This window comes from Lolium rigidum, chromosome 2, assembly GCF_022539505.1.
Source record: "Lolium rigidum isolate FL_2022 chromosome 2, APGP_CSIRO_Lrig_0.1, whole genome shotgun sequence".
In the NCBI taxonomy this organism is placed as follows: Eukaryota; Viridiplantae; Streptophyta; class Magnoliopsida; order Poales; family Poaceae; genus Lolium; species Lolium rigidum.
In genome coordinates this window covers 178,972,537-178,995,517 of record NC_061509.1, presented here as the reverse complement: position 1 = coordinate 178,995,517, position 22,981 = coordinate 178,972,537, and positions in this window count along the sequence as shown.

Here is a 22,981-nt window from a genome sequence, read left to right as displayed (position 1 = left end):
CAATTTTGTCAACGGTAGTAATAAAGCATATGTATCATGTAAATTATATCTTACAAGTTGCAAGCCTCATGCATAGTATACTAATAGTGCCCGCACCTTGTCCTAATTAGCTTGGACTACCGGATCATCGCAATACACATGTTTTAACCAAGTGTCACAAAGGGGTACCTCCATGCCGCATGTACAAAGGTCTAAGGAGAAAGCTCGCATTTTGGATTTCTCGCTTTTGATTATTCTCAACTTAGACATCCATACCGGGACAACATGGACAACAGATAATGGACTCCTCTTTAATGCATAAGCATGTAGCAACAATTAGTGTTCTCGTATGAGATTGAGGATATATGTCCAAAAGCTGAAACTTCCACCATGATTCATGGCTTTAGTTAGCGGCCCAATGTTCTTCTCTAACAATATGCATGCTCTAACCATTAAAGTGGTAGATCTCTCTTACTTCAGTACAAGACGGACATGCATAGCAACTCACATGATATTCAACAAAGAATAGTTGATGGCGTCCCCGAAGCATGGTTATCGCACAACAAGCAACTTAATAAGAGATAAAGTGCATAAGTACATATTCAATACCACAATAGTTTTTAAGCTATTTGTCCCATGAGCTATATATTGTAAAGGCGAATGATGGAAATTTTAAAGGTAGCACTCAAGCAATTTACTTTGGAATGGCGGAGAAATACCATGTAGTAGGTAGGTATGGTGGACACAAATGGCATAGTGGTTGGCTCAAGGATTTGGATGCACGAGAAGAATTCCTCTCAATACAAGGTTTAGGCTAGCAAGGTTATTTGAAACAAACACAAGGATGAACCGGTGCAGTAAAACTCACATAAAAGACATATTGTAAACATTATAAGACTCTACACCATCTTCCTTGTTGTTCAAAACTCAATACTAGAAATTATCTAGACTTTAGAGAGACCAAATATGCAAACCAAATTTAGCAAGCTCTAGGTGTTTCTTCATTAATGGGTGCAAAGTATATGATGCAAGAGCTTAAACATGAGCACAACAATTGCCAAGTATCAAATTGTTCAAGACATTTTAGAATTACTACATGTAGCATTTCCCAATTCCAACCATATAACAATTTAACGAAGAAGATTCAACCTTCTCCATGAATACTATGAGTAAAGCCTAAGGACACATTTGTCCATATGCAACAGCGGAGCATGTCTCTCTCCCACACAATGAATGCTAGGATCCATTTTATTCAAACAAAAACAAAAACAAAAATAAACCGACGCTCCAAGCAAAGCACATAAGATGTGATGGAATAAAAATATAGTTTCAGGGGAGGAACCTAATAATGTTGTCGATGAAGAAGGGGATGCCTTGGGCATCCCCAAGCTTAGACGCTTGAGTCTTCTTAGAATATGCAGGGGTGAACCACCGGGGCATCCCCAAGCTTAGAGCTTTCACTCTCCTTGATCATATTGCATCATTCTCCTCTCTTGATCCTTGAAAACTTCCTCCACACCAAACTCGAAACATCTCATTAGAGGGTTAGTGCACAATAAAAATTAACATGTTCAGAGGTGACACAATCATTCTTAACACTTCTGGACATTTCATAAAGCTACTGGACATTAATGGATCAAAGAAATTCATCCAACATAGCAAAAGAGGCAATGCGAAATAAAAGGCAGAATCTGTCAAAACAGAACAGTCCGTAAAGATGGATTTTATCGAGGCACCAGACTTGCTCAAATGGAAATGCCCAAATTGAATGAAAGTTGCGTACATATCTGAGGATCACGCACGTAAATTGGCATATTTTTCTGAGCTACCTACAGAGAGGCAGGTCGAAATTCGTGACAGCAAAGAAATCTATAACTGCGCAGTAATCCAAATCTAGTATGAACCTTACTATCAAAGACTTTACTTGGCACAACAAAGCACAAAACAAAGATAAGGAGAGGTTGCTACAGTAGTAAACAACTTCCAAGACTCAAATATAAAACAAAAATACTGTAGTAAAAACATGGGTTGTCTCCCAGAAGCGCTTTTCTTTAACGCCTTTCAGCTAGGCGCAAAAAGTGTGTATCAAGTGTTATCAAGAGACGAAGTATCAACATCATAACTTGTTCTAATAATAGAATCAAAAGGTAACTTCATTCTCTTTCTAGGGAAGTGTTCCATACCTTTCTTGAGAAGAAATTGATATTTAATATTACCTTCCTTCATATCAATGATGGCTCCAACGAGTTCGAAGAAAAGGTCTTCCCAATATAATGGGACAAGATGCATTGCATTCAATATCCAAGACAACAAAATCAACGGGGACAAGGTTATTGTTAACGGTAATGTGAACATTATCAACTCTCCCCAAAGGTTTCTTTATAGCATTATCAACAAGATTAACATCCAAATAACAATTTTTCAATGGTGGCAAGTCAAGCATATTATAAATTTTCTTAGGCATAACGGAAATACTTGCACCAAGATCACATAAAGCATTACAATCAAAGTTATTGACCTTCGTCTTAATGATGGGCTCCCAACCATCCTCTAGCTTTCGAGGAATAGAAGTTTCAAGTTTTAGTTTCTCTTCTCTAGCTTTTATGAGAGCATTTGTAATATGTTTTGTGAAAGCCAAATTTATAGCACTAGCATTAGGACTTTTAGCAAGCTTTTGTAGAAACTTTATGACTTCAGAGATGTGACAATCATCAAAGTCTAAACCATTATGATCTACAGCAATGGGATCATCATCCCCAATGTTGGAAAAAATTTCAGCAGTTTTATCACAGGCAGTTTCAGCAGTTTCAGGCAATTTTGCACGCTTTGCACTAGGAGTAGTAACATTGCCAACACCAATTATTTTATCATTGATAGTAGGAGGTGCAGCAACATGTGAATCATTAACATTACTAGTGGTGGTAATAGTCCAAACTTGAGCTATATTATTCTCTTTAGCTAGTTTTTCATTTTCTTCTCTTTCCCACCTAGCATGCAGTTCGGCCATCAATCTTATATTCTCATTAATTCTAACTTGGATGGCATTTGCTGTAGTAACAATTTTATTTTCAATATCCTTATTAGGCATAACTTTCGATTTCAAAAGATCAACATCGGAGGCAAGACTATCAACCTTAGAAGCGAGAATATCAATTTTATTGAGCTTTTCCTCAACAGATTTGTTAAAAGCAGTTTGTGTACTAATAAATTCTTTAAGCATAGCTTCAAGTCCAGGGGTGTGTTCCTATTATTGTTGTAAGAATTCCCATAAGAATTACCATAACCGTTACCATTATTATAAGGATATGGCCTATAGTTATTTCTAGAATTGTTCCGATAAGCATTGTTGTTGAAATTATTATTTTTAATGAAATTTACATCAACATGTTCTTCTTGGGCAACCAATGAAGCTAACGGAACATTATTAGGATCAACATTAGTCCTATCATTCACAAGCATAGACATAATAGCATCAATCTTATCACTCAAGGAAGAGGTTTCTTCGACGAATTTACCTTCTTACCTTGTGGAGCTCTTTCCGTGTGCCATTCGTAGTAATTAATCATCATATTATCAAGGAGCTTTGTTGCTTCACCAAGAGTGATGGACATAAAGGTACCTCTAGCAGCTGAATCCCATAGGTTTCGCGAAGAAAAGTTCGATCCTCGCATAAAAGGTTTGGATGATCATCCAAGTAGTCACTCCATGGGTTGGGCAATTTTTAACCAAAGATTTCATTCTTTCCCAAGCTTGTGCAACATGCTCATTATCTAATTGTTTAAAATTCATTATGCTACTTCTCAAAGATATAATTTTAGCAGGGGGATAATATCTACCAATAAAAGCATCCTTGCATTTAGTCCATGAATCAATACTATTTCTAGGCAGAGATAACAACCAATCTTTAGCTCTTCCTCTTAATGAGAAAGGAAACAATTTTAATTTTATATTGTCACCATCTACATCTTTATACTTTTGCATTTCACACAATTCAACAAAGTTATTGAGATGGGCAGCAGCATCATCAGAACTAACACCAGAAAATTGCTCTCGCATAACAAGATTCAGTAAAGCGGGTTTAATTTCAAAGAATTCTGCTGTAGTAGCAGGTGGAGCAATAGGTGTGCATAAGAAATCATTATTATTTGTGGTTGTGAAGTCACACAACTTAGTATTTTCAGGAGTGGCCATTTTAACAGTAGTAAATAAAGCAAACTAGATAAAGTAAATGCAAGTAACTAATTTTTTTTGTGTTTTTGATATAGAGTGCAAGACAGTAAATAAAGTAAAACTAGCAACTAATTTTTTTGTGTTTTGATATAATGCAGCAAACAAGTAAGTAAATAAAATAAAGCAAGACAAAAACAAAGTAAAGAGATTGGATTGTGGAGACTCCCCTTGCAGCGTGTCTTGATCTCCCCGGCAACGGCGCCAGAAAAAGAGCTTGATGGCGTGTAACTCACACGTTCGTTGGGAACCCCAAGAGGAAGGTATGATGCGCACAGCAGCAAGTTTTCCCTCAGAAAGAAACCAAGGTTTATCGAACCAGGAGGAGCCAAGAAGCACGTTGAAGGTTGATGGCGGCGGGATGTAGTGCGGCGCAACACCAGGGATTCCGGCGCCAACGTGGAACCTGCACAACACAACCAAAGTACTTTGCCCCAACGAAACAGTGAGGTTGTCAATCTCACCGGCTTGCTGTAACAAAGGAGTAGATGTATAGTGTGGATGATGATTGTTTGCAGAAAACAGTAAAGAACAATAGTAGCAGATTTGTATTTCAGATGTAAAGAATGGACCGGGGTCCACAGTTCACTAGAGGTGTCTCTCCCATAAGATAGCATGTTGGGTGAACAAATTACAGTCGGGCAATTGACAAATAGAGAGGGCATAACAATGCACATACATGATATGATGAATATTGTGAGATTTAATTGGGCATTACGACAAAGTACATAGACCGCTATCCGAGCATGCATCTATGCCTAAAAAGTCCACCTTCGAGTTATCATCCGAACCCCTTCCGGTATTAAGTTGCAAAACAACAGACAATTGCATTAAGTATGGTGCGTAATGTAATCAATAACTACATCCTTGGACATAGCATCAATGTTTTATCCCTAGTGGCAACGAGCACATCCACAAGCTTAGAACTTTTCGTCACATCGTCCCGCATTTAATAGAGGCATGAACCCACTATCGAGCATAAATACTCCCTCTTGGAGTTAAGAGTAAAAACTTGGCCGGAGCCTCTACTAATAACGGAGAGCATGCAAGATCATAAACAACACATAGGTAATAGATTGATAATCAACATAACATAGTATTCTCTATCCATCGGATCCCGACAAACACAACATATAGAATTACGGATAGATGATCTTGATCATGTTAGGCAGCTCACAAGATCCGACAATGAAGCACATGAGGAGAAGACAACCATCTAGCTACTGCTATGGACCCATAGTCCAGGGGTGAACTACTCACTCATCACTCCGGAGGCGACCATGGCGGTGAAGAGTCCTCCGGGAGATGATTCCCCTCTCCGGCAGGGTGCCGGAGGCGATCTCCAGAATCCCCCGAGATGGGATTGGCGGCGGCGGCGTCTCAATAAGGTTTTCCGTATCGTGGCTCTCGGTATCGGGGGTTTCGCGACGAAGGCTATTTGTAGGCGGAAGGGCAGGTAAAGGGGCGTCACGAGGGGCCCACACCACAGGCCGGCGCGGCCAGGGCCGGGGCCGCGCCGCCCTGGTGTGTCGCCACCTCGTGGCCCCACTTCGACTCTCCCTCGGACTTCGGAAGCTTCGTGCAAAAATAGGACCCCGGGCGTTGATTTCGTCCAATTCCGAGAATATTTCTTTACTAGGATTTACGAAACCAAAAACAGCAGAAACGACAAAGCGGCTCTTCGGCATCTCGTTAATAGGTTAGTGCCGGAAAATGCATAAATACGACATATAATGTGTATAAAACATGTAGATATCATAAATAATGTGGCATGGAACATAAGAAATTATCGATACGTCGGAGACGTATCAGCGCTCTTGGACAGCTTGAGAGCAGGGCTGAACAAAAAGGAGAGGAAAGATGAAAAACAGCAAAGAAAAAGAAAAAGTTTGGAAAACAAAGCAAATAGAGAAACAAAGAACTTACCCAGAGGCGACCGGCATCTGCTTATGTTTATAGCGCCTCCTTCCAGTCTCTTTCCCCCCAAGGACTTCCGTCCGGAAGCGTTTGGCGGGGGGGCTTGGCTGGAGCCGGCGTCAGGAGCAGGCGCCTTGTTCTTTTTGCTCTGGGGCATGAGCTTGTCCAGGAACTCATGGCCGACCTCGGCCTGCAGGGGAGGCACGTGCTCGTGGACCTGTGGTTCGGGGCCAACTGAGGGAGCGTCTACAGAAGGAAATAGGCAACAAAATATGAGAGACCGGAAGAGAAAACTACCTCAAGCATGGTGAGCTCATCGTCGGAACCGGAAGCCGCAGAAGAAAAGTTACCAGGGCGCTGAGTGGGGATGCGGCCCATCTTGAGATCGTACCAAGGGACGAAGGGATCTAGATCAACCTTGTCCAAAGGGCGCTTCCGGCAAGGGCCTCGCCGATCTGATTTGATGCGAGGGAAGCGGTCCTTGGCCTGAAAACAAAAAGAAAAACAGTTAGCCATAGCGTAAAAGTTACCGGTATAACAACCCGGGGGGCGCGATCTCTTACTTCCTTGGTTGGAGGGTTGAGGGAGCTGAGAGGCAGAAAGCCCCACTCCCAGTCATCCGGCATGTCCGTTTGGCATATTTGACTAGCCTTGAGGACCACATCCGCTTTGCTCAAAGGAAGGCCGGTGATCTTGGTAGGATCGCCAGGGCCGTACATCTCGCTTATCTTATGCGCCCGACGCTTGAGGGGAAGCACCCGGCGGCTGATGAAGGTGCGGATGATATCATCGGAGCAGATGTTGGTCTCCTTCATCAACTTTTCCATGAAGCGTACCACCCGGTTCGTCTCTATGTGATCCGTACCGGGGAACTAGCTCCAGTTGGCCTTGGTGGGCGGCGCCGGATTGAAAGCCGGCAGATTGATGAGATCCGCGGCGCTATTGTTCTTCAGGTAGAAGAACGTTGTCTGCCACAACCGGCAGGACTCGAGGCCGTTGAACTTAAAAAAGGGGCTCCCTTGGCGGGAGCCGATGATACAAGACCCGCATTGTACGGGGGGTTTGGGCTTGGGAATATCCTTGCCCTGGACCGAGTTGATCCGGAGAGAGAAGAAGCGGGCAAAGGTCTCGCGAGCGGGACGGATGCCGATGTAGTCTTCCATGAAGGCGACAAAGCAAGAGAGATAGAAAACGGCGTTGCCGGGAAGGTGGTGAGGCTGGAGTCGATAGAAATCAAGAAATTGGCGGAAGAAGTCGGAAGCAGGAAGGCCGAAGCCACGCTCAAAATGAGCAAGAAAGACAACGACCTCACCGGGTTCAAGCACCGGTTCGATCTCGTCGCCTGGGAGCCGGCAGGAGACTCCCTCCAGTATCCTCCGAGACCGGTAGAGCCAGTCGATCTCGTGATGTGTCACGTCGGAACCTCTCCAGGCCCCGCGTGTGATACCGGAAAGATCCTTTCCGGGGGCCCGGCTGGAGGTGCCGACCTCTTGGTCTTTCCCGAATTCAGTTTCCATCCGGGCGAGATCTGCGGTTAGCCCGTCGGAAGTCCTACTTCCTTGGCTACTAGAAGATGAGGCGAGAAGGGATTCTTCGCTAGACATGTGGATCTGGAGGACGCCGGTATCTACCCGCAAAACAGTTTTCCCAAAAACTACCCTCGCGCGAAGATCTACGAGTAAGAGGAAAACCAAAATAAAAAGGAAGTAAATACTCTACCGGCCCAAGATCTGGAAAGCAAAGAGAAAAGAGGTAAATGTGCATTGAGCCTAACCTGAGGCGGCGGAGGCGTTTATGAAGAAGTTCACCGGAGAAATGGCGAGCTCCTCGCTAGACATGTGGATCTGGAGGACGCCGGTATCTAACCTGAGGCGGCGGAGGCGTTTAGGGTGAAGTCTGCCGGAGGAAGCTCGAATCAGCAGCGAGGAAGGAGCGCAGCAGGAACTCCGCGCGGTGAAGAGCTTCGGCGCAGCAAGAGCAGCGTCGCAACGTCGACAAGAGTAGCGCTCTTGCGGAGACCGGCGGCGACGAGGAAGTGAGGGGTGAAGGGCTCGAAGCGCTCTGGAAATGGGGGTGAATGCGAAGAAGAAGATGAAGTGGAACCGCTCCGCCCTTATATAGAGAGAAGAGGAAGTGGGCCGAAAACTGTCGGGCCGCGGCGGTTCGCCTCGTGGGCCGCCACGTGGCACGCAGGTACACATGCAGAAAATAACATGCCACAGGGAGGCCACACGGATCCGGAACGGCCGCGAGGATCTGATGTGGCGCAATAAATGCTGGCGCAGAAGCCGAAGGGAAGTGACCTCTGACACTGGCGCGTCAGACACAGTGCGCATGTCACTGACAGGCACTGTACCCAAGAAATTCTCGACTTCGCCGAGGAGAGAGTTAATGTCTAAGATGCCGGGAAATAAGATACCGGAGGCACCTTGAAGAGAGGGAAAGAAGTAAGTCCGGCAAAGATGCCGGAGATCGAAGTTCATCGCCGGAAAGATTAAACCGGTACCTTAAGGTATGAGAACGTGGCATGGTCCGTCGGATAGGATCCACCGGACTATACCAGCTTCGGGGACTAATGTTGGGGGGATGACCCCCGGTATGCCAAAGGCATGCCAAAACCGGATGGTTTAGGCCATCGAGATACCGGTTTAATGTTTACACCGGAGCACGAAGTTAAGGATTTGGCTAAATAAAGCTAAGCCGGTATCCCCAGAAGGGGTATACCGGAACCGGATAGAAATGACACCGGGCTACCGGTAAGAAGTGCACTGTAGCACGTCGGCGAGGATCGGTCAAAGATTCTCTCCGGAGCTAGAGGACAAAGATGAGCTAAGCAAAGTAGCTTTAAACGAAGGCCTGACGATAAAGAAGAGGATGACGCTGAAAGAAGCCGGAGGACGTCAGCCTCCCTGATTAAAGAAGACCCCGGTGTCATCTATGATTAAAGTAGGGATTTCTATTTTCGTGCCCTCGGTTCCTTAGTTGTGCTCAGTTTTCCCCAGCCCCTTAGTTTTTCCTCAGTTTTACCCTAGCCTTTGTCTGAAGACCCGCAGAAGGAGCTCAGACGGAAGGAATCCGTTTATTTGGACGTTACGTGGCTGACGTGTTGCGCCGCGTCGTCCGTGGGGCCGCGTCGTGTGGGGCCGCGTCGCGTGGGGCTGGTAGAAAGGGACCGCGTGGGACAGGACGAGAAGCGTTTGGTTGCACGTGAGCGGGAGCTGGGTTTTGTCTCTCTCGGCCCAAATTGGCATTTTTAAGAGCACCTTTTCCCCTCTTTCTCTCTCTCGTCTTTTTCACCAAATTAGTATCAAATCTAGAGAAGCTTCTATTTCTGTCTTTCTTCAATATGGCAGCAAATCTAGTAGCAAATCTCTCGGGGTTATTTATGCCTTTTGGCCCTCGTTTTTTGCCCAATATGGCAGCAAATCTAGTAGCAAATCTAGAAGCTATTATATGATAAATTCACAGCAGCATAATCGGAAAACTAAGTATAATACATAGGTAAATTGCATACAGCGAGCCAAAAGCAGCCAATAACATTGTTAATGTTCACGACAAACTAAGCTGCAAAAATATACAAGATCACGCACGCAATGTATGGACAACAAGAAGATTAGGATGAATGAATTTGTTCTTCATTCCTCCTCATATATTTCTCCGTCGCTCCATTCGTGCAATTCCCCAAGGAAATATTCATTGAACTCCTTCCGTCTGTAGTGTGAGGCCAATACATCCTCCAAACGGTATGGCCTCGTGTTCATTTCTCAAACCGTAGAATCCTATTCTATCCACACGTAGTGGCCACTCATCCCAGGCATTTGTATCATGAGAGTACGCTCCGATATAACCCAAATCCGTGTAGTAGATGCTGCCAGAGTTGAAGTGTCGGGTACACTGCGGTGTCGACGGAGATACACCGGATATAATTCACGAAGAAGGCATTACTGCCAATGTTAGTGACCGGATGGAGAGAGCGGCTCTGAGTGTCCACACGGTACACCAATGGTTTGCCCGCCAAAGCCGCGCTGACCAACAACACAAGCAGCAGCTCACCATCCGACTCCACAAGGTAGAACTTCTGACGTCCAAGTTCTGGAAATGAAATTAGTGTCTCCATCTTGACAGTGCTCGCGCGCTGCTGCAACTGTATATTGGTGCACACTATTCTTCCGATCTCAAAATTGTCCGCAGCTACGCATACGGTTCACCATTGAACGGGGTAATGGAACGGAAACCATGGTTCTTGATCGAAAATCTTCCTTCTCCCCAATCCCCATCTTCATTTATATCCTTAGTTGGAGTGCTCTCATCGACCCAACCAATTTCCGGCGGGTAATGTGTGGCAACGAAGACCATAGTCGGGGATTTGATAACGGCGACCGATTTCGAGAAAAACAGATGGCATCCGCGCCTCAAACATCGTGTTCGATTTCTTTGTGAGTGGGTTCAGCAGCCGTATCTTGTGCGGTGGGTTCTTCCGGGCAAGCACGATGACGCCACGGGAAAAGCCGAGGAAGTAGAATCTAAAATATATTGAAAAGATAACATTCAGCACTAAGATTGAAAATAAGATCTATGGTGACGCCACGGGAAAAGCCGAGGAATTTGAACCTTGCACGAACTGCAGATAGATCTATGGTGACGTAGCGGGATGTGCCGAGATGGAGGAAGGTGAACTCAGCGGCGCGTGGAAGGGCGTGGTGTAGCATGATCCATTCGTGCAGGTGCACGTCGGGATCAGGTAAACCTGAGCGCCAATTTCTACAGACTTGCCTCATAGCAGAGTAGCTGTCCACGTACTCCTCTTTGGCCAATAAGCATTTGCCGATCTTGTGAAGTGGTCCGTCGGCGGTGAGACCGGCCCGAGTTCACGGAGGCGCCGCGCTTGGATGCGCCGCCCTCGGATGCGCCGCCCTCGGAGGCGACGGGCTCGGCGGCGACGGGCTCGGCGGCGACGGGCTCGGCGGCGACGGGCTCGGCGGCGACGGGCTCGGAGGCGACGGGCTCGGGGGCGATGGCCGCCGGTGCATTCTTCTTCTCCATCGCCGGCGAGGGAGGGCTCGTACGGCGGTTGGGGTTTTTGGAGAAGTTGATGGGACGTGAGAGGGGTGGTTTCGTGCGTGAGCGATAATGAGACGTACCGTGTGCCAGAGGGAGGGAGAGAGGGGCTTACGCGTCCTAAATGCGACCCGAGTCAACAATGGCACGTCTTCCACGTCTGCACCGCGACACGCGTCAACAATGGCACTTCTTCCACTTCTGCACCGCAACACGCGTCCTCGAGTCTAACCCTGGAAATTTAGATATACTCATGTATACCCTCGAGTCATATACTAGCATTTTTTGTATGCTCGGTTTTCACCTTGAGTGCTAATACCGGCTAGTGCAATATACTCAGTTTTACCCTCAAGTGGCTGGTCAACGGAGAGTCAACAAATGGGATTAACTAGTTAAATGAGTTATTTAATGTGCAAAAAATTCCGAAAAGGAGTGGCACTTACTCATGGAGTCTTTACCACAAATTTCCACTTCTCAAATCATAGATAAATCATAGATAAATCAAGTTTCACCACAAATTGCCACTTCTCAAATCACCTAGTAGCTATGAAGGTGCATGGTTTTCCATAATAAGCCCTACCCAAAACAGCTTTCCCCAAAACATACTTTGTCCGAATGAGACCATAATTTTCACACTCATGTAGATTTGTATTGCAAATAGTTTGAGGTAGGCCAAGATGGGTTTCATTGTACAAAACACGCATTTTCCATTTTTTAAATCTCATATTTGAATCCCTTAGTCCGTTTACTACTCACTTGCCCTTGGTTTCTTGATACTACTCAGTTTTGCCCTCTCCCTTCACAAACTCTCACGGACGCCCAACATTGCCCCGATTGGTCTAGCCCATGTCACGCGGATCGTGCCCGACGACCGTTGATCGTATGATCTAACGGGCGAGGATAACCCCTATCTCTCTCTCCGGTCGGGGCCACCACCCTCTCTCTCTCTCTGTCGTCGGTTAGCTTCACGCAAAGTTTGGTTTTCTGCATTATTTTTCACGAGCTAAATTATAAACTCTTTTTAGGCATTACTTTTCACGCAAAAAATGATAAACCATCACCGATTTGTTGTAGCCATTACTTTTCACGCACAAAAATGATACACCATCACCCATTTCGTGTACCCATTACTTTTCATGCAAAAAATGATAAACCATCACCGATTTTGTTGTAGCCATTACTTTTCACGCACAAAAATGATAAACCATCACCGATTTGTTGTAGCCATTACTTTTCACGCACAAAAATGATACACCATCACCCATTTCGTGTAGCCATTACTTTTCACGCAAAAAATGATACACCATCACCCATTTCGTGTAGCCATTACTTTTCACGCAAAAAATGATACACCATCACCCATTTCTTGTACCCATTACTTTTCACGCAAAAAACGATAAACCATCACCGATTTCTTGTAGCCATTACTTTTCACGCACAAAAATGATACACCATCACCCATTTCGTGTACCCATTACTTTTCACGCAAAAAAATGATAAACCATCACCGATTTTGTTGTAGCCATTACTTTTCACGCACAAAAATGATAAACCATCACCGATTTGTTGTAGCCATTACTTTTCACGCACAAAAATGATACACCATCACCCATTTCGTGTAGCCATTACTTTTCACGCAAAAAATGATACACCATCACCCATTTCTTGTACCCATTACTTTTCACGCAAAAAACGATAAACCATCACCGATTTCTTGTAGCCATTACTTTCCTTTTAGGCATTACTTTTCACGGTAAAATGATAAACTATACCCCCACAACGGTCGTCTCCTCCTTAATTTATTGTGTATAAACCCCCACAACGGTCATCTCCTCCTTATTTTATTGTGTAAACCCTACAACGGTCATCTCTCCCTTATAAACACCCACACGGCCATCCCTTGTGTCAATAGGTTCTGCCTCTCTCTTCTTTTCGTTCACATACACTTTATCCATTGCCATGGCTTCCACGTCTCGGACGCGGACCGGAAGGGGAAGGGGAAGGGGAAGGGGAAGGGGAAGTGGATCATCATCATTGCCACCACCACCGTCAACACTGCCATTGATCATAGAGGAGTTCTTCATCGTCGTCTATGAAGACCCTTTGGTCAAGAAGGTACGTACGCGTTCCCACATATATGATGCATGTGATTAATTATGGGCATGTTCTAAAAAACCTTTAATTTCAAGGGTTCCCTAATTTCAAACGATCGGCGCTCGATCTCTTTGCAGGAACTCCCAAAAAAATTTGCGGACTATCTTGACGGCAAGGAGCCAGCTAAGGTGTATCTGCGAGCAGCTGACCGCGGTCCTCGTCTCTGGACCGTGGAGGTCCTATTTGACGGACAAGGCCGGATGTACCTCGACAAGGGCTGGGAGAAATTCGCCATCGCGCACGGTGTGGATTTCGGCTGGTTCGTACACTTCAAATATGAAGGCGATGATGTGCTCACAGTGAAGGTGTTCGACGGAACAATGTTCGGGAGGTACTACTACTCGGACGACGAAGATATCGACGATGAAAGCGACGACGACGTGAAGCCATGCATCCATCCCCTTTAGATAATTAAGGGGATTATGACCAAGAATATATATGTAGCTTCATATGCATCGATTTAGAGATCTAGCTATTTTCTATATATTATGCATGTAAAAAATAACATCCCATTTCCACTATTATTCGAGCACCACATCCTCCAAACGATGCCGATGCCGATGCCGATATCGGCATGGTCGGAACGGCTATGCTCGCCACCACCTGCTAGGTCAACGTCGGGATGCACAATGTTTAGCATAAGAGTCACTTTAGATTAAGCTGCGAAAATAGTCACGTGCCATGGGCTGAGGCGGCCCCTACAGAGCGGCTCTATATTATATTCTCTAAATAAAATAGACGACCACAACGGTCATTGGCTGCGGAGGCCCCACGGAGCGGCAATATATAATTTTCTATAAATAAATAGACGACCCACTCGGTCATTGGCTGCGGCAGCCCCATAGAGCGGCCCCATTTGTCATTGGCAGCACCGCGTATACAATCAGGAAATAAAACGGCCCACGCGTCGGCGGTAGATGGATCCACCCGTCGGCACGAGACGGTCGGCGAGGAACCGACCTCACGGTAACGGTAAGGCCTCCGACCCGACGGCAACCCGCGTCTTCGAGGGGTTTCAAACTAGAGGGAGGGGAAAACTGAGGAAAAACTAACGAGCTGGGGAAAACTGAGTACAACTAACGAAGCAGGGGCACGAAAATAGAAATCCCATTAAAGTAACTTTGTAAAGTAGTTTGTCTAGTCCATTAGGGTTTCTAGGGTTTCTTCCCCTGTAAGCCACCCTCTCCCCTATATAAGGAGAGGGGGTAGCCCTCTTCACGGGCATGTATGTACGTACGCATATGTGAGCCCTTGTATTCAGAAACTTGTAACTTGTGGAGATCAATGAAGAAGATGATCTAGAGCGAGTTCTTCCTTATGTCTTTCTTCTTCTACCTCCAGCCTTGGCTAAGTTCTTTAGGAAAGCATCCGGAAGTTCATCCCATCTAATCGCGAACCCTCCCCCGAATCCTCTAGCGTCCATTCGGCCCCAACTTAAGCCATCCTATGGCATCTGTTTGTTCCCCACGACGACATTCAACTAGGAAATATAGGGTAGGGCAACATTAGTTACCCGAAGGGTAATGCCCACGTCAGTGCCGGTGGAGGTGGTTGGCCATTGCCTTCTCCCACCTGATGGACTTGCTGGTACTGCTGCCGGTTTGGCTGAGGCTGTACCGGTAGAGCGTTTGCTCCGGTAAGCGGTGGTGGTGGTGGTGGTAGTGGGTGTTGGTGCAACATATCTTGCGATGGTGGCAGTATCGTGGTACAGCCCTGTGCTTGCGCATCTTTTACCGCACCCTTCAACATCAAGTACTTGGTCCAAGAACAGTCCTTCGTAAGATGATTTGATGGATTTGCCGGATTCGGAGTGTGCCACCGGCAAGGTTGGTCCATAGCTGCTTCCATGGTGTATTTTGCATGTTCTTGCCAATTCTTTTTCTGGCCCCACGGCTTCTTCTCAACCCATTGTTTTTTAGGACCCGCCCACGGCTGCGATCCGGTTTTTTGCCTCAGGCTTCCGCTGGCGCCGAAATTATCCTGCACCGCGGCTACTTGTTGCCCATACTTTCTATCCGGAAAATCTTCCCTTCTTTTGTTGTGTCGGTTATCCCGGTATTGCTCTTGGCGCTGCTGAGGCTGGTTTGTTTGTTCCGGCTCAGCTTGTACTGCCGGTTGCATTGGATCTCCCAACGCATAGTTATCCGCCACTCGTATCATTTCTGCCAAAGTAGTTGGCATGTTTCTCTGTAGCTTTTGCCACAGCGGTGAACCTCTTCTGCACCCATTGCAAAACCAAGCAATGGCTTGTGCCTCGATTACTCCTTCACAAGAGTTCCTTATGGAGTTCCACCGGGTCAGATAATCCCGGTCTGTTTCATGCTGATGCTGCACGCACAAGGCGAGCTGCTGAGGTCGGTTTGGCCTCCGGTAGGTACTGCTGAAGTTGCTCACAGAAGCTTCCTCAAAGTCCAGCCAGCCATTTATGCTTCCTGCCGCAAGTTGTTTAGCCAGATACGTGCCGACCCTACCAAGAAAGATGGTACAATTCTCACGGCCCATCGCCGTTTCCTCCACCGGTAACGGTTCCTCCGCCACCAGCAACATAAACTGCGGTCACGTAATCCGCAAGCCAGTCTTCCAGCTTAGTTGAGCCATCATATGTTTTTGTGTCACGGGGCAACGTGAAGTTGCGAACCGGTGGTTCCTCTTTCATGATCCGCGGTCCAAAGCACTTGGGACCCGGAGGACCTTCTGCCTTCGACCATTTCAGATAGATACATCCTATCCAGCCTGTGCCTCGCATCCTGGTCTGGTAGGCATCTTTCTCCTAACCGTGTCCCTAAAGGGTTCCGGTAGGCTGCAACTCTTTCAACTCCTGAATCAGCTTCATCGTAACGTTCCGGTACTGTGGCCCTTGCCTGCCGGTACCTTGGTGGGGGCATTTCCTCCTCCACATACGCTCCTCTTCGCGCACGATAATTTTGCCCGCTTTCTTCTCTAGCGGCATAATCATTTCCGGCATAGCCCTTTCCGGCATAGCCGCGAGCTGCCCCTTGGCTTTTCCTACCGGCCTCGGGTCGTCCGGCTTGTTGTTTTCCGGCGAGAACCGGATCATACACAGTCATTTGCTGCGCATTCACATCTTTTTCTTTTCTTTTGTCCGGATGGGGGGACGATGCCTGCCCATGGGACTTGCTTCCGGCATTCTTTGTCGAACGCGCGGATTTTGAAGCCGCAGCCTTGTTCAATTTAGCAAGCTGCTCAGCATTTTGCTGCTCGATGGTATCAAGCAACTCTCCAACACGCTCTTGCTGCTTTGCCAAAGCATCTCCAGAAAGTGATTCACACAGCTCTACTGCAGCCTTAGCAGCTTTGATGGTTTTATCCGGACTGCTGTACTTAGGTTTCTCAACGATGCAGAAGTACTCTTTCCGGTAAGAATCTCCTTACGCAGATCCTGATCTAAGTTGCGAGCTCTAAGCCGGTTTTCCGGTTCCTAGCAGCCTGAGCGCTAACAGAAGCAAAGCCATGGGCAACGTTATACTCATGTAGGGTTAGGTTCAGCTCGCGCTGCGCCCGGACGATGTCGGCGCCGTTCGCGAGCAGCTTCTGCCGCTGTGCCTCCAGCTCCGCTTGAGCCGCTGCCGGATCGATGTTCTGCGCGATGGGCGTAGCCAGCACGCTCATGGCCGCTTGGAGAGGAGTCTCCAGTGGCGCCGCTGATGCACCCGCAACCAGCTGGTCGCGCTCGGTCGGCGGCTTGGCCGTGCGCGTGGACTTCGTCTGTCCTGCGCCTTCCGCCGCAGGTCCTTTGCCGGCGTCGCCCGCGCCAACGACCAGCACCTCGATGCTGCCGGCGGCGCGGCCGCTGTGAAGCGTAGACCTTGGCGGGTCCGGAGCCACCAGCACCGGCGAGAGGCGCTGGCGCTTGGGGACGGTGCCGTAGTAGATGCGGAGGCTCCCGAACTCGATGACGCGGCCGTTCTTGGGAAACTTACCTCCATTGGCGAAGCATCCCGTGTTGTCGTTGATGAAGTCCATGTCGAGGACGCGTTCGACGAGCGCGGTGACGATGCGCTCGCCTCCGATGGTGAGGAGGCCCGCCCGAATATGAACTCCAGCAAGCGCAGCTGCTGGCCCCATGGTGGGCGCCAACTGTCGTCGTGGTGAACATACAGATGCCATGGGATGGCTTAAGTTGGGGCCGAATGTGCGCTAGATGATTCGGGGTAGGGTTTTGGTATAGATGGAGAGGTTTCCGGATGGATTCCTCAAGAACTTAGCTTTAGCCAGAGGTTGAAGAAGATGAACTCAAGAATAATATCACCTCTAGATCTCTCTATTTCTTGATCATATGAGCTTACAGGTTTCTGTATACAGCATAACATATATGACGTGCCCACGAAGGGCTGTGCCCCCTCTCCTTATATAGGGGAGAGGGTGGCTTACAAGGGAAGAAACCCTAAGAAACCCTAATGGGATCTTTGACTAGACAAACTACTTTACAAAGCTACTTTAGCTACCGGTGATGCCGGTATGCCTTTAATCAGAAGCTGTGACATCCTCCGGCACCTTTTACGTCATCCTTTGCCTTTGGCGTCATGGCTTCGATTAAAGCTGAAGTGCTTCTCTCATCTTTGTCTTCTAGCTCTGAAGAGCATCTTTGACCAGTTTTGCCGACGTGCTACAGTGTAGCCAGTTCCGGTACTCTGGTATGCTCTTAGCTAGTTTCGGCATCCCCCTCCTGGGATACCGGCATGATTCTCTTAATCAACCCTCGTTATCCGGAACAACCTTTAAACCGGTACTTTGATGGCTCAAACCATCCGGTTTGGCATGCCTTTGGCATACCGGCGGTCATCCCCCCAACACGCAACCATATTGTTTCAGCAATTGCACGGTACTCAGCTTCTGCTGACGAGCGTGAAACCATGAGCTGACGTTTTGAAGACCAAGAAATTAAATTGTTACCAAGAAAAACACAGTATCCTGAAGTAGATCGACGAGTTTCTGCACAACCAGCCCAGTCTGCATCGGAATATGCTGTCAATGTGGTGGGTGATGAGTGGTTGATATGCAAACTATGATCTAATGTACCTTTAAGATATCTAAGAATGCGTTTGACATGGTTAAAATGTGGAACACGGGGATCATGCATGTAAAGACAGGCTTGCTGGATAGCATAGGATATATCTGGGCGGGTAATGGTGAGATATTGGAGGGCTCCAGTGAGGCTACGGTAAAGAGTGGGGTCATGGAATATTTCACCTTCGGAGGAGAATTTGGAGGAGGTATCTACAGGTGTGCGTGAAGGTTGACAGTCTAGCATACCAGCCCGAGTTAGAAGATCAATGGAATACTGACATTGAGAGAGAAAAAGACCAGAAGAATCACGAGTGACGGCAATACCTAAGAAGTGATGAAGAGAGCCTAGATCAGTCATAGAAAATTCAGTTTGGAGAAGGGAAATTATGTGAGTAAGAAAAGTGTTAGAGGAGGCTGTGAGAACGATATCATCAACATAAAGCAAAAGATAGGCAATCTGATTATTAGAGTGATAGACAAAGAGGGAGTAGTCGAAACGAGAAGGTGTGAATCCTAGGGTTTGGATAAAGGTGGAAAAGCGTTGAAACCAGGTTTGAGGTGCTTGTTTGAGACCATAAAGAGATTTTTTAAGAAGACAAACATGATTTGGAAAAGAGGAATCTTCAAAACCAGAGGGTTGCTGAGAATAAACAACTTCATTTAGGGAACCATTAAGAAAATCATTTTTTACATCTAGTTGATGAATGGGCCAAGAGGAGGAGACAGCAATACTGAGGATGGTGCGGATAGTGCTAGGTTTAACTACAGGAGAGAACGTTTCATCGTAATCGATGCCATGTTGTTGAGAAAACCCACGACAAACCCAACGTGCTTTATACCGAGAAAGAGTGCCGTCGGAATGAAATTTTTGACGAAACACCCACTTGCCAGAGACAACATTTGCATTGGGAGGTCGGGGGACAAGTTGCCATGTATTATTGGATTGTAATGCCTGAAATTCATCACGCATGGCAGCGCCCAGTTAGGATCAAGAAGAGCTGATTTGTAAGATTTAGGTAGGGGTGAGAGAGTTGGCGTGGCATGAAGATTGAGACGGGTTTGAGGGAGACGGAAACCAGACTTGGCACGAGTGCGCATGGTGTGCTCGTTAGTTGGTGCAATTGTTGGGATAGCATGCGGTGGTGGAGGGGAAGGGGCAAGTGATGTGTCCAGCGCAGCGGAGGAGGAGGACACAATGGCCGGGGTAGTGGGTTGCGCGGGTGGTGTAAGATCCGAGGTAGTGGAGCGAGCTGCCGAGACAACAGCTTTACATCCTACTATGCCTAGAGCCTCATTTGAGTGTATGAAGCAGATTGGAAGGATGGGAGAGAACAGGGGATGCAGCCGGTGTAGGAATAGGAGCTGCGACAGAAGGAGATGCCGGGGCCGAGGAATTGGCTAAAATGTGAGTATATAGGGGTGAGATGGAGTGACTTGGGGATGGTTTGGTTGGGGAAGGAGGGGGCTGAGAAGAAGTCCTGGTAGCAAAAGGAAAAATGGTTTCAGCAAATGTAACATGGCGAGAAATATGAACATGCCCAGATAGAAGATCCAGACAGTGGTATCCTTTATGCTCATCGGAATAGCCAAGAAAGACACAAGGTAGGGCACGTGGTGAAAGTTTATTGGGAGAGGTGGCATAGATATTTGGGAAACAGAGACAACCGAAAACGCGAAGTTCGGTATAGTTGGGGTGAGACAAAAACAAGGAAAAGAAGGGTGTGGTTTTTGGATTGACACTAGATGGAAGAATATTAAGTAAATAAGTGGCGGTGCGCAAAGCTTCAGCCCATAAATTAGATGGCATGGATGACTGAATTAATAAAGTGCGAATGATGTCATTGATAGTGCGAAGAGAGCGTTCAGCTTTTCCATTTTGTGGGGATGTGTACGGACAGGAGAAACGAAGGAGAATGACATGTTGCAGAAAGAAATTTCGATTAGTGAAGTTATTAAATTCGCGACCATTATCACATTGAATAAATTTGATAGGGAGAAAGAAGTGTGTGGCGACATATTGTTTGAAATTAAGAAAAAGTTGATGAACATCAGATTTTAAGCGAAGAGGAAATGTCCAAGTAAAGTGAGTAAAGTCATCAAGTATAACTAGGTAGTATTTGAAGCCAGAGATGCTCATGGTCGGGGAGGTCCATAAATCACAGTGTAAAAGTTCAAAGGGGTAAGTACTATGTGAAGTAGAATTGGTAAAAGGGAGACGAACATGTTTTCCTTGTTGACAAAACTCACAAACGGAGGGATTATGAACCTCTTTATTACAGGGAATAGAGAAATCACTAAGTAAAGATGATAGAGTAGCTTTATTGGGATGGCCTAAACGTTGATGCCAGAGATCTATGGTGGCGAGCATGGATGATGGAGAGGAGGCCGCAGGAGCACCATGAACCGAGTAGAGGTCGCCGGAACTATCGAAGCGAGCGATCTCCGCCTTGGTCATGAAATCCTTCACAGATAAGCCAAAAGGGTCAAATTCGACGGAAACATAATTATCTTGTGTGAATCGTCGAACGGAAATTAAATTTTTAATTAGGGCTGGTGCAACTAAGACATCTCGTAATAGGAGTGGTTTAGTGGTGGATGCAAGGTTGGTGTGACCGACACAATAAATAGGTATGCATGAGCCGTCACCTAAAGTGATGGAGGAAAAACGAGAGGGTGTGCATGTAGACAACATATTATTCGATGAAGACATGTGACTAGAAGCACCAGAATCGAAAATCCAATCAGTACCTAAGTTATCTTGAGCAGCAAAGTTATTCATGGCCTGGAGAAACGCAGCTTGGTCCTAGCTCGGAGCGGAAGGAGTCGGTGCAGCGGAAGATGCAGGTGCTGGCGCAGAAGGAGACGGTGCAACAGTAGTTGGGTACATATTGTAAGGCGAGTAGTAGCTTCCGGGAGCATAGGGAGCCGGCATCGAAGAGCCATAAGGAGCGGCAGCAAAGTGAGCTGGCGAGGGAGCGTAATGAGCCGGTGATGGAGCTGTGTACAGGGCCGACGGTGGAGCAGCGTACAGGGCCGATGATGGAGCAGCATAATGAGCATGTGCAGGCACCCGCGGGGCGAGGAGGCCAGGAGAGCCTGTATGGGGGTGCAGGCCGGGCTGCCACGAGCCAGAGTATGCAGGCGGGGCGCCAACAGGGGACGGAGAGGTCCAAGGCATCGACCAAGCCTGAACAAGGCTAGTCCACGGATCATGACGCGGGCGCTAGATTGGTGCTGCAGGTGAAGCCGGTGCTGAAGGAGGCGCGACAGGTTGAGGCGGGTTTGGCGGTGCAGGACGAGGCGTCGGCGGCCGGTACATGGGCTTGGTGCCGCGATAGTTAGGGCTAGGCCTCCACCCGGGCGGAGGAACAGGTGCAGGGGCGGAGGCGCTGGAGCAGGCACTGGAGGCCGCGGGGCTACTGCAAAGGCGTGAGGCCGAGACTCTTTGGTGGTGATGGTGCGATCCGCCCAGGAGAGCAGGGAGCGGACCTCAGCAAAGGCCGGTGGAGGCCGCATCATGGGGATAAAGGACTGCTGCTTGTCGAAGCGCTCGCTGAGGCCGACGAGCAGAATCTTGATGAGCTGCTTGTCTTCTATGGGGTCGCCAAGTTCACGCAGTTCATCGGCGATTGTCTGGAGGCGTTGACAGTAGATCCCCACGGGAGAGTCGCCCTGGACGGTTGTTTCGGAGCTCCATGTTGAGCGTGTTTACGCGGGCGTCGATGTTGTCCTGAAACAGCTGACGGAGGGCTGCCCAAAGGGAAGCGGCGCTGGTGGCAGCCCTGAAGACCAAGTTGAAAATCTCGGTGCTCACCCGCTGGTAGATCCACTGTATCACAGCAAGATCATCCTTGACCCAGCGGGGATCCGAGGGAGAAGGGGGGACGCTGAGATCGACGTGTGCCATGAGATTGCAGCGGCCCAAGTGTACCTCAAAAAGATGACGCCAATGGTAGTAGTTATGCTTGGGAAGATCTAAAGTGATGGAGATCAATGGGGTGACGTCGGTGATTGTATCGGCGAAGTTGATGGTGGCGGTGGTGGTAGTGGTGGGAGGAGGGGGCTTGGTGGAGGTGGATGGATTTGCGGCGGCGGCGGCGGCGGCCATGGCGTCGCGCCACTCGAAGAAGCCCGGAGGGGGCGGCGGGGTAGGGGTCGTGGGAGCCATGCCCTAGAATCGAACTAATCTGATACCATGTAAAGTTTTGATATTGAACTTAATTTGATGATTTTACAATGAGAGAGTACATCGGTTTAAATAGAACAAGGAGGAGAAGGGATGGACACGGCCGCAGCCCTAACCCTAACTTACAGCGCAAGCAATAGTAATCTAACACCCTGCCTCCTCGCAGACATGACCCAATAGTGATAGCCATGTGGTAAAAGAATACTTTTATTAGTTTCGTGACAGGACTGCCTCAGTTGTGGTAGTTATTTGTCATTTACCTAAAAAAACATGGCACCAAATTTTTATCTGCTCACTGCAGGACGTGCAGGGTAGCACACGCAACAATATTGTTGCTTCCTGAACTTACAAGGCCGCCGTCGGCACTTGCTTTGTAGTGCCATGTCTTTTAGAAAACCACGAAAATTAAATATAATATTTTAAAATATCAAA